Below are 15,384 nucleotides of genomic sequence, written 5' to 3'. Positions count from 1 at the left end.
TGTGTGTGTGTGTGTGTGTGTGTGTGTGTGTGTGTGTGTGTGTGTGTACACACACCTCCCAGAGGCAGCAGATTAAATCCGACTGCCCTCATTTGACTCTGAATTTCTCCTTGGGGGAAACCTGCAGGGCCAAATGCAAATTTGTCATTTGCAGATTTTGGTTTTATTCATTTCTCAATGTAAAGGTCAGGTGTGTGCGTGTGTGCAGAGGGAGAGAGGGAGAGGGAGCGATGCACATTGGTGGTGTTTGAATATCAGCACCATGTTTAGCCTCGGTTGTTTTCTTTACGAGGAGGGCAGAGATCCGTGAGGTTTGTTTTCCTCCCCATCCGTCCGTCTCTGTGTCTACATTATGTGGCCATCAGTACATGGACTCCCCGGTCTGCAGACTTTTACTTTTGTTCTAAGGCTTCGTTCTAGTCCAGGAAAATCTTAATGCTAAAGCATAGAATCACATTTTAGACTATAGTATGCTTCATTGTGGGGGAGATCCTTTCCTGCTTCAGCATGTTGATCCCCCCGTGCATAAAGCTAGGTCAGTGGTCTGCACACAGCTGGACCTCAGCCCCATCCAACACCTCGGGGATGAACCGTAACAAGCCAGACCTTTTCACCCAACATCAGTGTTGGACCTCACTAATGCAAATCTCTCCCCCTCTCCATTTCTCTCTCTCTCTTTGTCTCTCCTTTTCTCTCTCTCTCCAAGTGGCCTTTTGTTGAACGCACACACACACACACACACACACATGCAGGTTTACCCTCCTTCTGGGAAAATGCACTTTGAAAAATGTTCTTTTAATTAACAGTTTATTAAAATGTTTTTGCTATAGATGTATAAACACGATCTCTCATCTGACCATAACAAGACGGGTCCTCATTATAAACGAAACAACAAAACTGCAGAATAAATTAGACTGAAAGAAAAATAAGCCGAAACCAAGAACAAACAAACGCAGGATGAACTTTATTTGGACCTTTTGATGTGATCCACATTTACCGCAGTGTATCGTAACCTTCCAGTCTGTTCAGTAGCGTAAAGGAACGTGTGTAATCTGCCTTCTTCTCTAACTGGACTCAATAAGTATTCACAGATCTGATGCAGACTTTATTTGATAACAAGGTTACTAATGAAACTTTTATAACTTTTATCTTGAATAGGTTTGCATGCACAAGTGAGATTCCCTGTATTTATTCCACCCGTTAAGTTTCTTGGATCCCAAATTTGGTCTTAAATGTATTTGGCAAAAAAACGTTCCTATACAACTATGTGTATCTATTGAAAACGTAAGTGTATTTGGACCGAGCATAGACTCTTTAACACTCAAGTGAATATGAATACAAACGTCTTTAACTCTGTGTTGTTTTCGTTTGTCTGACATTTGTGTCGGCTGCTTTTAGCTTAATCACCCTTAAGTCACCTCTTTGCCGGCGCCAGCCTCTTGTCAGTTTGTGTTGGCAGTCTGCCCACACACACACACACACACACACACACACACACACACACACACACACACCCTCTTTTCTCTGCCTGAGTGTGAGCACATGGCAGCGTTTCCTCCGATGAGGCAATGGGCCCTGACAAATGTCCGTCACCAGGAAGTCGAGGGCTTCATGGTCGCTCTGCCCTCGTTTGTTTCACTCTGCAGAGAGTTTGTTTGGTGAAACTTATGTACAGAATAAAAATAGCTCTTCTTTATTTCTAAATACGCATTCGCCACTCCAGTGTTACAAAGAATTGTCCGCTGAGTCTTTTGGAAGCAGAGTAGCTGCCGGGGGGTCGTAGATGAACTCACTTCATCCAGTCTATCACTGCTGATGAAGAAAAACACTGTCTGAGTCTAATTCCCACTGAAATCCAGGCAAACAGTAATTGTTTGTTTTAAATATGCCTATTAAAAATCGCCTATTAATTCAGGAGTCATTAGGTAGATAAGAAATAACAAAGAGATAAGGAAATGCAGATTTTTAGCCTAATCAATATTTTTCTTTATCCCTTTCTGGGGACATTTTGTTCCAAAGGCAACACTTTCATAATGTATCAGATAAACACATGAAACAGGTTTCTACATGAGCTACAACAAAAGCAGGTTTTCTTTTCAGTTTTTCTAAAAAACCTTTTTGAAAATGAAATGTTTTCAGTCGACAGCCGTGTCACATTAATTTCAGTAATGTTTCAGAATTAATGAGATAATGATTTATTGATGTTAAAATGTGACACCTTTACTTAATGGAGCGTAAAATAGAAATTGTCCAGCATCTGTTAATGGGCCCGGATTGGTGTGTGTGTGTGTGTGTGTGTGTGTGTGTGTGTGTGTGTGTGTGTGTGTGTGTGTGTGTTGCTGTTGTTGGCACTGCTTTATGCACCCATGGGTGCTGGTGCAGCTGCAGGCAGTCTGATGTGGGGAGGTTCAGACTGTATGGAGCCTCCTTCAGCTGGTGATGAAGGCTGGGAGGAGGAGGAGGAGGTGTGTGTTTGTTCTTGCAGGCTGTCAAGGTCTGCATGTGTAGCGTGTGTGTTTTGTTTATGTGTGTGTTAAAGGAGTGAATGAGAGGGTTAAGTGATGGATTTATCACAGCATGCCGCGCACAGTGCTCCCTGCTAAATGACTCTGCACATAAGCACTAAACACACACACATTACATGTAACATACTGGAAACCAACAAACACACACTGTACGTTGTCACAGAGGTGTTAATACAGACCGAGTAAATCTCCCCCACCCCCACCTCAAGGTGAGCCCCCAATATGTCAGAGGGAGAGTGATGGGTCCTGGCCGTCGTTTAATAAAGCTCTCCTCCGTGGCCTCGTGTGCATCAGTCACCGGCCGGGCAGCCAGAGGTCCTGCCACACGACGGCCGGCAGCTCCATCAAACACTGTCGGGCCGGGAAAAGAGCTGACGCAGCCAAAATGCTGCTCTGGATCCAGGCCACAAAGACTCAATGCAGAAAAAAAGGTCACTAATAACCCCTTTCCTCCAAAATTAGCGTGTTTAAACACGGGGAAACCTGTAGAAGACAAGTAAACCTTTCTGTGTCACGTTTAGTGTAAAAATGTTACAGTGGTTACTTCTATTCAGTCTCTCTTTCAAACTCTCAAACTGGAGTTTGTGATTGTTGGAACGGTGGAAAGACTAACAGACGGTTTTGATGGGTTTAGTTTTGTTTCTGTCGAGTTTGAATGAAGTGTTTCCATGATTAATGTGATAAAATGACTGAATTGATTAATTAATTATGTTATATGTTGACAAACGCAACACAATTATAGTCCATATTGCTGTTGATTTTATTTATTATATATTCACATCAAAGCGTGTCACATAGCATCGTACTGGAAACATTGGCGTTTCCACCCGGGTGTCGTGTTTCCATCACTGTGACTGCTGCAGAATGAATGCTGATTGTAACCTTTCCCACTGATGACAAAAGCCAGATGTTCGTAGATTGTTGTCCAGTGGGAAAGGGGCTTTAGTCTGGCGTTAACTCTCGACAAGTAGACGTTTTTTTGCAAGAAACATGATTTTTGTTTTGTTTTGAATGCAATCCAAATCAAGTTTTTGTAAAGTAAAGGTGCCGTTATTATGAAAATAAAGCGATTTAACTGAAAGAAAAAAGACGTCCTTTTCATCTTATATCGTGTCCAAAATATTTTTCCTTCCAGCAGGGAAGAATCTTCCTCTGCTTTGTTCCGCTCCATTTCAAATCCCCTTTTTCTTCATTATAGATCAAGGCTCTTTGAGAATTGTGTTGACGTTTTCCTGACACTTGTGGTGGATCCAATAAAAGAACGATTAGTCATTTCGTCCGCTATTGATCTGGAACCATCTCCAGACATCAGGATGTTGGACTGTATTGATTGTTATTTTGGATTGGAAGTGTGAAGTATATCTTCCGCTGTAGCCATTTGTTTTTTTTCACTGCGGCGTTGTTGAAGAAATTTTAAAAAGGAGAAGAAAATGAACAGGCAAGAGTCACAATCAGCATCGTCACTTTTGACTCTCTCAGTATTATTAAAAGACGACGAATCATTTTGAGTCTTGTCAGCAACACAGTCTCTTGTGAGGTTTTCCCACCTTTTAATGTGATGTAAGCCAAGAACTGTGCGCTCTGTGAATAATGGAGAGAGACAGCTGTGTTTCAGCCGCTGGTGTGTTTCTGCTGTCTAGTTGTGTAGCAGACTGTTGGCGCTGCTCTGAGGTCAGATCTGTGTGTTGTGCCTGACGGTGTGTGGACAGACTGTGGTTACAATACACACAGAGCTGCCGGCTGGAAGGTAATCGCTGCTGTGTGTGTGTGTGTGTGTGTGTGTGTGTATGTGTGTGTGTGTGTGCGACTGTGCGTGTGTGTGTGACAGCTCGGTTGACTCTCTCTGAGATGTCGACGCATTCGTCCCTTTGATGAGTGCTATCCAAACTTATGGAAAATGATGAATATATAAAATGTACATGCCAATTTGTTTTCACTCATCTCTAGAACTTAAATTTGAGTGTATTTTCTACGCGGGTGTTTCAAGTCAACAGAAGCCTCACATCTGATATAATACATCGTAATTGTGTGCTCAGTTTGTCAGTGTCTGTTTTGTCTTTGTCCATATCAAATAAACCACAAGAAAAAGAGCAGCGGTGCAGTTTGTCAGGAGTGAGCATGTAAACCCAATCAACTCCCGGAAACGGAGGAGGAGGAAGGAGGAGGAGGAGATTTGACAGCCAGCAGTTCCGCGTGTGCAGAAAGCCGAGCAGCACAAAATATAAAACCGCTGCAGTGACGCTGTTGACTCGCCTCCTTTGCAGCCCGCAGTGTCTGACCTCCGGGGTCGACATGCTGCTATAACAAGAGACCTCTGAGTCCATGTGACTTCTGTTTACAAGCTCTGCCTCACTTGTGCTTGATCAAATACAACAAGGGACTCCTTTACACTCGGGTTGACACCTTTTTCTTTTTGTTTCGAGCGTGATGAATGGCTTTCTTCAGCACACTTGCTCCCACTAACCCAACACCAACATCCTCGAATACCTGCTTTAATGGTGAACAGATATGATCATTCATATGAGAGAGCTACACAGGGATGTTCACCTCCACTATTTATTTTTCCCGTGACATGTTTGGCCCTCGGTTGATGGCCTTGCTCCTCCGAAGCGGCGTCCCTGCTCTTTCATCGCGCTGAAAGGGCTCTGAAGTGCCAGTTTCCTATAGATGTTCTGCTGAAAAGCCTTTCCTCTTCCTCCCCTCCCTCTTTCCTCCTTTTCTATTCTGTCTCTATTCTTTCTCCCATGTCATTGAGTGGATAAATGTGTGGAGGCGGGTGTGTTTTCTTTTTCCTTGGGAGAGGAATTGGGTTTGTAGATAGAAAAAGGAGAAGCAGGGACTAGTGGGGGAGGACAGGTTAAGGAGGTGGAGGAGGGGAGGCTTTCAGAGCGTTTCACAGTGGCTACCTGCTTGTGTCAATGGTTGCGTGGTGACCTCTGACCCAGAGGCTGGCGAGCTTCACTGGCAGCGTTGGCATTAATTAGAGGGTCACACAAGCTCTGCAGAGCCTCTGATCCTCCGAACGCTCAGATTCAGGACGGACCGCGCAGAAGGAACAACGGACGCATTCAAAGACACACACACACACACACAGGGTGAGATCATCTAGTTAGAAAAGAGTGTGATTTAGATTTAAACAATTCTACTTTTCAATTTTTGCGTTTGTTCTTGTCAAAGAGAAGTAAAATATGTTAAATTAGAAACACAACAACATAACTTTTCATAGAATATAAGGTGTGATACCTTTTATCTACCTTTTTTGTTTTTATTATCATCTCTTGGCATTTTCAGCTTTTGTTGACAGCAAATGAGGGAGATGTTTGAGAGGAAGTGGGATGACGTCCAGCTGGGGACGTCGGGAATAAATTCAAGGATTCAAGGACAATTTTGTGTCATTACGCAACACATGTAAAGATGTGGGCACAACGGTCACCGACCTGCCGTTGCTGCGTTAGCCTGAATTTTCCCGAAAGCAGACATTAGCCAGGAGCAGACTTAGGTCTTAGCTAGGTTAGCTTAGCTTCCATCTCGGCTCCCCTCACACTCATCTTTCATCACAGCTTTCAACGGTGTTTGGTCCGGCTGGTACCAAAAATGTCACAAAATCGATTTTGCATCTTGCGCACCTTAACGAGGCTACACTGAGAGCTATGACATCGCCGCTGTTGATTTGCTGTTGCTTTACTCTTTACTGCAGCGTCTCATCCATCACGATCAAGTACACCTGACCCTTGTCTTCATTTTAGTGTTGCACTGAATAAATGTAGAAATATTGGTTCAGAAAGGATGAGAAATAGGCAAACCCTATAAAAAGGTGGTGCAGTCCCTGTGTATTTTCTATTTCATCCTTGGATCCTTGATGTAAAGTTAGTCTGGGAATGTAGGTTAGGGAATGTAACTGTTCGCATTAACAGTCAGTATCTGACCCACAAAAGTTCCTCCTGTAAGGAATCGCTTCTGTTATTCTCTGCGGTTCAGCTGCTGTTGGTTTTACAGTCGGCCTTCAAAGTGCGCTACATTTCCAAGAGGATTGATTTGATTAACCCGAGTGTTTGCTCGCTCCATAAAGTGTTTGTTTTTTCTCCTGCAGGACTGTGTTTTGTTTTTTCTCTAAAGAGAATAATCAGTCGCATTAAGGAATAATGTAGGGGGTTGGTGGGAGCCTGTGGGACCAGGCTGCGGTTTGTGGCTGCAACGTGAGTTTACGCAGTGTTGATTTACAGCGTGTGTGTGCGTGTTAAACGTGCCCCCCACCTGGTCCGCGCACTAAATCTGCCCCTCCCCTCAGTTGTTTTGCTGCTTTTGCCCGGCGGCAGCGTGTTCATGTTTTTGAGGTGTTTGATGGTTAACATTGATGTTTTTCTGCTGAAGCACCTGATTAGAGGCAAAGAATAGAAGGTCTCAAAAACTCTTTTCTATAAGTTTCCTTGTCAGTTTATATAATTAGGGATGCACAGATTGTGAAATTCTGGGCCGATACCGGTGTATTTATTTTATTGTTGCTGTTTATTTAGTTTGCTGTTTATGTCCCTTTTGTGGGAAACAAATACATAATTATAAAAATAATTAATTGAGATGTTTTAAAGTCATTCAGCATTTCATTACACTGTCTTTGAATTAACACAAATTCAATCGCACACATTTTCGAAACAATCTTTTATACAAACTTCTTTAACATGAAAAGTTGCTTTGCATCAAAAGCCTTTTTAGCTGCTATACTGCCTGCTCAATGAGAAGAATGTTTCAGTATTTACAAAGCCAGAAACACATTTATTCTGAGTTTCATTAGATACTTAAGCAGTGTATCCAACACATAGAGTCTACTTGGGCGGGCCACCCAGGTATATTAAGTTTGATGACTCATTTTAGCACAGTTTATTTAAATCTTTTAGCCGAGGTAACAACGCCATCTGTGATCGGTTAACGAGTGGACTCGTGGCTGCACGGCGACCGTCTTCATGCCACAGTCGTGTCCAGCCAGTGGCTTCTTCTCCGAATCAGCAGCTGGTTACTGTTGTCCGCAAATAGCCAACTCAACATTTAGCTGCCGCAAAATCGATGCTTCACAGCGGATAAACATTGGCCACTGCCATTGGCAAATGTCCTCTTGATTACCGATAGAAAGATGTCCGTCAACAAGGCAAACATCAACAGATAGCAATGTTTGGCCAAATAAATCGGTGCATCCCTAATATACATGTATGTCCCTGCTATTTTCCGGTCCCTGTAAAAGCTCTTAATGAGTTTTGACATTGTGTGTGTGTGTCTTTTGTCTATCATTTTGACCTCCAGCCTCTGTTAGCTTGCAGCACGGTGACTTTGGTTTGTTCACAGTGGAAGTGGAATTACCAGCCAGAGCGGGGATCAGCTTCCTCTCGCCAGCATCGCCTACGAAGGTGAAACATGCAGAATTGGCCTCACAGCAGCAGATTTGTGCAGCAGCTACATCTTTCACAGGTCAAAGAACCACACCTGAGAAGGATGTTCAGAAACATTAGTACTTTTATGAATAACTTAGTCAAAACAGGGGAAGAATCAACACAAGAAACCTGGAAACACTGGCGCAATCCTTTTAATTAAACCAGGAAAATATTGTTGTCAAGCAAATGGACTGAGATGTGAGCGAGGGACGAAAAGAAAGCCGGAGTTAGGAATACAGCGGGGGATTAAAGACAGTGAGCGAGTGTTACAGACCCCTGGCCAGTTTGCTGCTGTAATGAACATTAGGGCTGCGGCATAAATTTAATGACCTGTGAAACAAACAGCGTGGCTGAGACCAGTGCCTCTGAATGCTAAGTGGCTCTATTATTAATACCAGCTCAGAGATGCCACTGTGTAAACACACTGAAAGTCTCTTTCCCCTTTGAGGCCCGTTAAGCACACGTCAGCAGTGTGTTGGTGGTGCGCCACCGGCTCACATCAACATCTCTGAAACGGGGTCACGTTTTCCTTTGTACCTGCAGAATTAATGCCACGGCGCCCCGTTAACGGCATAACCAACAGGCAATGAATAACATCGCAGCTAACGGCTCTGCAGGTTGGTCACCTTGATAAGGAATAGCTTAGCGAGGGGGCAGGTGAGCAAGTGGTAATAGATTCCATGCTGCTCGGGATTTAGCAAGCAAGCCAAGTGCAAAGGAATAACAGAGTTCATCCTACGTTGTTTGGGGACGTGTCATCAATTGATTCTACCAGCGGCAATCTATTTTATACCAAAATATATTCGTACAAGTTGAAATAAAACAAAGCACCTTAGAAATAACATGGAAATAACTTGGTGCAGGGAGAGGGAAACAAAGCCGCAGAAGGGCTGATTCACTACCTTTACTTAAAGGATGTCTTCTAGAGCTGCTCGATTATTTAACACGATTGCGGTAAATGTTGTAGCCCACATTTTAAATCAAAATTAGGAGGCTGGTCCTACGAAGAACTTTGTGCTCTTTGAAACAATTTTGTGCTCTAGTAAACAATTTAATCAAACACATTGTCGAAGGCCAGCCAGCGCCCCCCCTGTCCCTTTGAGCGGACGGCACCGCTGTAAAGGTTTTACAACACAAGACAAAGCGAGAGCATCGCACAATAATCGCTTCATATTGATTATCTTGATTTCATAGTTGTTGGAAGCCAAATTTGTATTTGAAATTCAATGATTTGCACAACCTGAATACATTCATATTATTTAGTTTATATATTATAATAATACTCATGTTGTTATTATTATTCATATTATCTTAAATACAAATGGATATTTGAGAAACACTCTACTCACACAGTTGTTTCTTGTGACTGTTTTCAGTTGCTTTACGTCTCACCCAAAACTTTCTGTTTGAACTAGTGTCAAATTAAAGGAGCAATACTCAAAATGCAGTTGTCATGGGACTTTGAGGCAGTTAGGATGCAGGTGTTCGGGGGGGGTGTTGAGTATGATTAGGAGCGATGCAGGCTTAATCAAACGATCCAGCACAGGGGAGTCTAGAAGAGCCCAGAGCTAACCAGATGTCTGCGACATGAGGAGGGATTCATGACATGAGGTGGCTGCTCGAGGCGATGAAATGCAATCACAATCCCCTGGAAGGGTGCCCAAGATGGCGCAGCAACCAGCCGGGGAGTAAAGGCGATCCGTCAGCAGACGGTCCCCTGCTCTCCCCCTGAACCCGACCTCAGGCTACCTGCTCATTCAGCAGAGAAGATGCTAAAAACTCCAGGCTGCTCTTTCAGCAGACGCACAGCGGTGGGGTTTTCATCATTATCAACACGGTCGGTCGTGGTGTATGTCTCTGACATCTGAATCTTCCCATCTGTTTGTTTTTTTTTGTTTGTTCTGTTGGTCCTGGTGTCTGTGTGTGTACACTGGCAGATCCTGGACCCGGCAGGTCTCATCTTGTTTTCTGTCCCACGCTGTGTCTCACGCTATGAGGGGATAAATATTTGAAAAGCAGAAGAAGTGTCCCCGGCTGCTGTTGCCGGAGGTGTGGCATCCCTGCATTAGCTGCACCTTTTACCTTTATACCTAAACATAGATTTCAGCTCAAAGAGTACCTTACTGTCCCACCGATTATTCTCTGCAGAGTTTGGTGTGAAAGGTCACCAACCTAAGTGCTGCACAGCTGAAGCTCAGATGAATAAGTAATACCATCAATGACAACAAGCTTGGATATAACAGTAGAGATGCTAAGTGCTTGAAGGTTTTTTGATGGAGAGAAAAGTAGTGCAAGCTCCACTGAGTTTTCTTGCATAGAAGGAAGACAACATTGATTTAAGATTGAGTGGAATGGAATAAAAGATGAGGCAAAGGCTCACTCTGTGTTATTTTAGCAGTCCACACTTCAAGCTGGGTCCTCTTTATACAGTATAGCACATCACGTTATGATTATACTCGTGTATACTCACTGAAGATAATTAAACCATCTGTGTGGGGACACTGCTGTAAAGAAATGGCTTTCAGAGTTTTGTCCAGGCAAACTTGACTGGTCTGCTCAGACCCCTGACCCCATCCAACCCCTCTAGGATGACCTGGAAAGAGCAAGAGCAACGTCGGTGTTGAACCTCAAAAGTGCTATTAGGGATGTCACAAGAACCAATACTTTGGTAACAAGTCGATGCCAAAATTATGAAAATGTTGCGGTAAGTTACTTATTCTTCTACAGTAGTGCAGGTGTCCTATCGGGGACCAGGGCTCGACTGACTAAACGGGGTCCCTTCGTTCTGCGTTGAAATGGGCAGAGAGCTAGTAACGTTGGCTTTTAGCAGCCAGCGGGCAGTACAGTCCTGCTTGGGTAAATAGTTGAGCTAACGTTAACGGAGGATGCATTGAGTTTCATCATGATGTGTTTAAGCTCCATTCAGTAAACAAATTCATAGAGTGATGGTAAATTATAATGTTATTATGTTTTCAAAAATTTTGTTTTTGGCAAGAAACGTGAGGGGAATAATCAGGAATTAATGATAAATTTGCAAAAAAAAACAGTCATGGAGGAGTATATGAAATATTTCGACAAGACGATTAAAGTTCACCTCACTTGAAACTTGCAAAATGATCTAGTGACATACTATATATAAATACTGAAAGTTGATTTAATTGGACTGATGACATGAGATTTTGTGGAACATCTGTCTACTTAAAATGGACTCAACATTCGCACAGCTGGAACTGTTTTTCCAGCACAATCTCGCACACCTCTGGTTCTCCCACGTCGTCTCCCACCACGCTATGTGGCCCGTGAGGGAGATGTGAATTGTCTGTAGCGAGCCATCAATCACGGCGGTAACGACAGCTCCATAAACAGAAGGGCAGCCTACCTACTCGTATCTGCTCGGCGGCGATAGCATTCACGTTGTCCTGCAGCACTTCCCTTCCTTCCTGCTGACCTCTGCAAAGCTTCAGTTTCAAGGACGAGACTCTGCTTATCTCCACTGGCTGAATTTAGACACCCGATGTGGGTGGCAGGAACACCCAGGTGTCTGCAGGGATGTGGGGTCATGAATTGAGAAGGTGGGCAAACTGTGACCTCCATTCAGTGATCGGTGTCGGGCAAACAACCAACAATAGGAAGCTATATTTAGGGGACTTATTTAAAGGAATGTACCAAATTTATAGCGGTGGTGAAATGACTTATTGGGCGGTTTGATAGCTGACGGGTTGCAACCAGCAAATCTTACATCTCCGTTGATTTTAGCGATAAACGGTCAACCATGTTCCCCTAAAAGAATTGCATTTCTAATTAACTTTGTATCTTTGAACAGTTCCCCAAGAGAAATTCCCGATAATTCGATCCACTGACATTTCATAAAATCCTTGATGAACTGTGACGATAAAACATTTGATTCTGAGCCGAAATATATTGGAAAATGGAAAAAAGCCGAAGGTACAAGACTGTGTGCGTAAATATTTTAGGAGCGAAGGAACTACTGATCCCATAAACCATTGCAAATGACAATCAACGCATCTGGAATCTCCCGAAAAACATTGAAACTAAATCTCCTGATCCACTTTGTACAGGCTGCCCTGTGTGCCAGCCTTGTGTGTTTTGTTTTGTCTGCGTTCCGGCTCTTTGTATACAAACCCACGAGACTAACAATGCCAGTTTGTGTGCTTTCCTGTGCCTATTGTTGCCACTGTGTCTCCGTGCCCCGGCTAGCATCCACTGGTTGTAAGGTCGAGACAATGACTGCGAACAGAGTGCCGTGTATCTGCACTGGCTTGACCCTTTGGCCCTTCCTGTTGCCTTTTAACACCCCCTCCTCGTCCTCCCCCCTTGACCTTTCACCTCTCCGGCAATAACTGGTTGGCCTGTCATGTCGGGACAAGGCGCGGTGTGCTGCCGAGCTTTTGACAGGAATCTGCGGTAACCTGCTGCCCTCTCTCTTAATCCTCAGGAGGAGAGTTATTCCACACTGACAAATACCAATATAATCAAAGCAGCGCTGTCATTTAACAGCCTGCAGCGGGCTTTGTTAATGAAGTTAGTTTCCTAATCACCTGACTGTGACAAGAAAAAGCCAACTAGTGTGAAGACTGTGAGGAGAAACAAACCAGGGCACCTTTATGTGATCAAATATTTATATAATAAGACGATTCTAGAAACTAATGGAACGCAATTGAGTGCTGGCTCACGCCATTGTCGGGGCATGAAATGTCTTTGCAACTTTTAATCTTTAATAGCATAAAAACTTCTAAAGTGAATGCATTTTATTGAGAATGAAATCTTAACTTAGCAACCAGCCCTGTGTTCACAGTTCACATGTTGTTTGGAGCACAAAGTTTGTTAGATGTTGTTTCTTGGAGGATGATCGTAGTAATGGGCTCGTTATTGACCAATATTTGTTCACTACTTTTTACATTGCATTGTTGGATACATGGAGTCTACTATACTGTATATGGTGTAATAATTGTTTCTACAAAATGCTGCTATGCTTGGCCTTCTCTCCTCTTGACTGTGCATTCGTGATTTCTTCCCTCTTTCTAAGTGTGCTCAGATCGATCGTTATACGTTCTAAATAGTGTGATTGGTGATCTCTATAAAGGGAGATTGGAATAGCTGATCAGACGACGCATTCATTCTGAGGTGAAACCTTTTCAATAGTCTTTAAGCTTTCTCGCCAGCTCTTTAATTTTGCTCCGGCGTGCTATCTGAAATCACACACTGGGGCCACATTATAGCGCCATTATTTGGTTCGGTGTGAAAAGGCAAAAGCCGGCTTGAAGGATCTTTTGTACAGCGGTGTTGCAGAGTGTCTGTGTGAAAGGGGCTAATGAAGCTTCCAACTACTCGGTAGGCTACAGCCCTCCGGAAACCAAAGCAGGCGAGCATGAGATGGAGCCCGAAGTCACGGAGACTCAACCGAAAAGAATGATGTCATTCTTTTTGCAGCTTGCCTGTCAATTTCTTTCAAGCTCACTAAACGGATAACATTTGACCGGAATTTCTCCCATTTGTCAGGGACATTGAAATCTTTCTGGAATCGTGGATGACACACACACATACAGCAGAGGAGCAGAATTGGTTATTGACAGGTGCGGAGAAATGGCTTCAAATAGCTCCCGTGATCGGTTATCGGCCCCAAAAATCCTGATGTGAGCATCCTTCACACTGGCAGCACAAAGTTGATTGAAAATTCAAACTTTCAGTCGTAGTCCTTCATCACCAGACGTCCAACTCTCAAATAGGAAACAACAACATCTTTATACCAGAACCACAGGCTGCAACAACCACAAACACCTGCGAAAAGAGTAAAGTGTAGAGGGAGGTAATGTAAACTGGATGCAATCTGACTGAACTGTTGGGGATGGAGATGAATTGTGGGTAATGTAGGCACTGAGTGTTGACGAGGAAGTGTGGAATGAGAAAACTATATTTCTGGATTTGGATCTTTTTTTTTAACTGTCCGACAATGTAATCGCAGTGCGCTGCTAAATCGTTAAATCTTTTTAAATGAAGGCTAACGAGACAAAGGCAACAATGTACTGCTGAGTATTGTGAGAAATAGTGGACCATGTGTTGAATAGTGAACGATTTTGGACACAGTCTGGCTTTTTATTAAAGAAACAAAGATTTAAAGTCTGAATGCAGCAGCTTCTAATGTCACCTCTCCGGGCTAATTCATGTCAAAGATTCTCAATAAGTCCTTTTTTTTGTTTGTCCTTCCTGTCTGAAGCGCAGCAGACCTTCAGTCTGTATCGGCACAATAACTCGCTGAGGCCAGAACACACAATAGTCCTTTTTTATGATGTTCTTTCATCTCTTCTCTGCTCTCCGTTTTGTATGTCATAAATGAAAGTTTGAAATGTTCAAACTGCTTTTTCTTCGCTTTTTTTAATTTTTTTTCAATTAACTTGCAGACCTGGAGCTTTAAGTCTTTGTGCTGAGGAAGAAAAGCAGTGCGAGCGTGCAGCTTTGTGAAACAACCTGAAAGACACACCTGTGTTTTCAGATCACCTCGCCCCGTTTCAGCCTTGGATCCTTGGGAGCAGAGCTGGGAAATGAAACCATGCCTGTCAGTTATTGTCACTGAGGAAAGCTCGCTCATTTCCCAGAGATATTATCCTCCCACCTGCCTCCCTTCACTCCCCCACCCCTCCCCCCTCTCACATTGTTCCCCGGGATCAAGTTCACGGAGGTCGGGGCTAGAGGAGGGTAATGGGACCCTTGTCCCTACGTCTCGGGGCAGGTTGAATGGGTCTCGGCCCCCTGCCCCCATACAGGCTCTGTGAATAGGTCCCCTCTCGCTCTTAGTCTGGTCTCCAGTTTCCTCAGGCCTGCCTGGCCTCCCGACGATCCATATCCATATTTCAAAGTGTTTGGATTCCATGTTGGCATGTAGACACATCCGTGTTCCCATAACACCTCACTGCTCCGCCCGAACCCCCACCTGCCACATCCACAGGCAGCTTTGCACCCGCATGTCTTGAATGTCTGTGTGAAGCAGTGGTATTATTTGTTGCGGTTGCACTGGAGTTCATTTCAAAGCAGCTTCTGACTAATCAGAAAATCTGATAAAAAGAAAAACCTGCCACAGCTTCAGGTGCTGAGAGCTCTTCTCCACCACATGTGGTTCTTTCGAACTGTGGCTTTTCAATTTTGTGTAATTATTTTGGCAAACCAATCGTTTTCTTCCCTCAGTGCCACAGTGAACTCCCTCACTCTGCTGCAGACACTAATATGATAAACATATTGTGTTATTACACTTCGTCAATATTGAGTGGCGTCACCGCATGGCAGGACTCGGGGCAGATGCGTGCACACTAACACTTCCACACAGGCAGTTTCGGTTACTGTAGCCTTACATGACTTTGATGTCTGTGCTAATCCGCTGGGGAGAGAGAGAGAGAGAGAGAGAGAGAGAGAGAGAGAGAGAGAGA

This window comes from Anarrhichthys ocellatus, unplaced genomic scaffold (genome assembly GCF_004355925.1).
Source record: "Anarrhichthys ocellatus isolate YVR2014 unplaced genomic scaffold, GSC_Weel_1.0 scaffold8, whole genome shotgun sequence".
Taxonomy (NCBI): Eukaryota; Metazoa; Chordata; class Actinopteri; order Perciformes; family Anarhichadidae; genus Anarrhichthys; species Anarrhichthys ocellatus.
Note: the sequence above shows the minus strand (reverse complement) of the source record.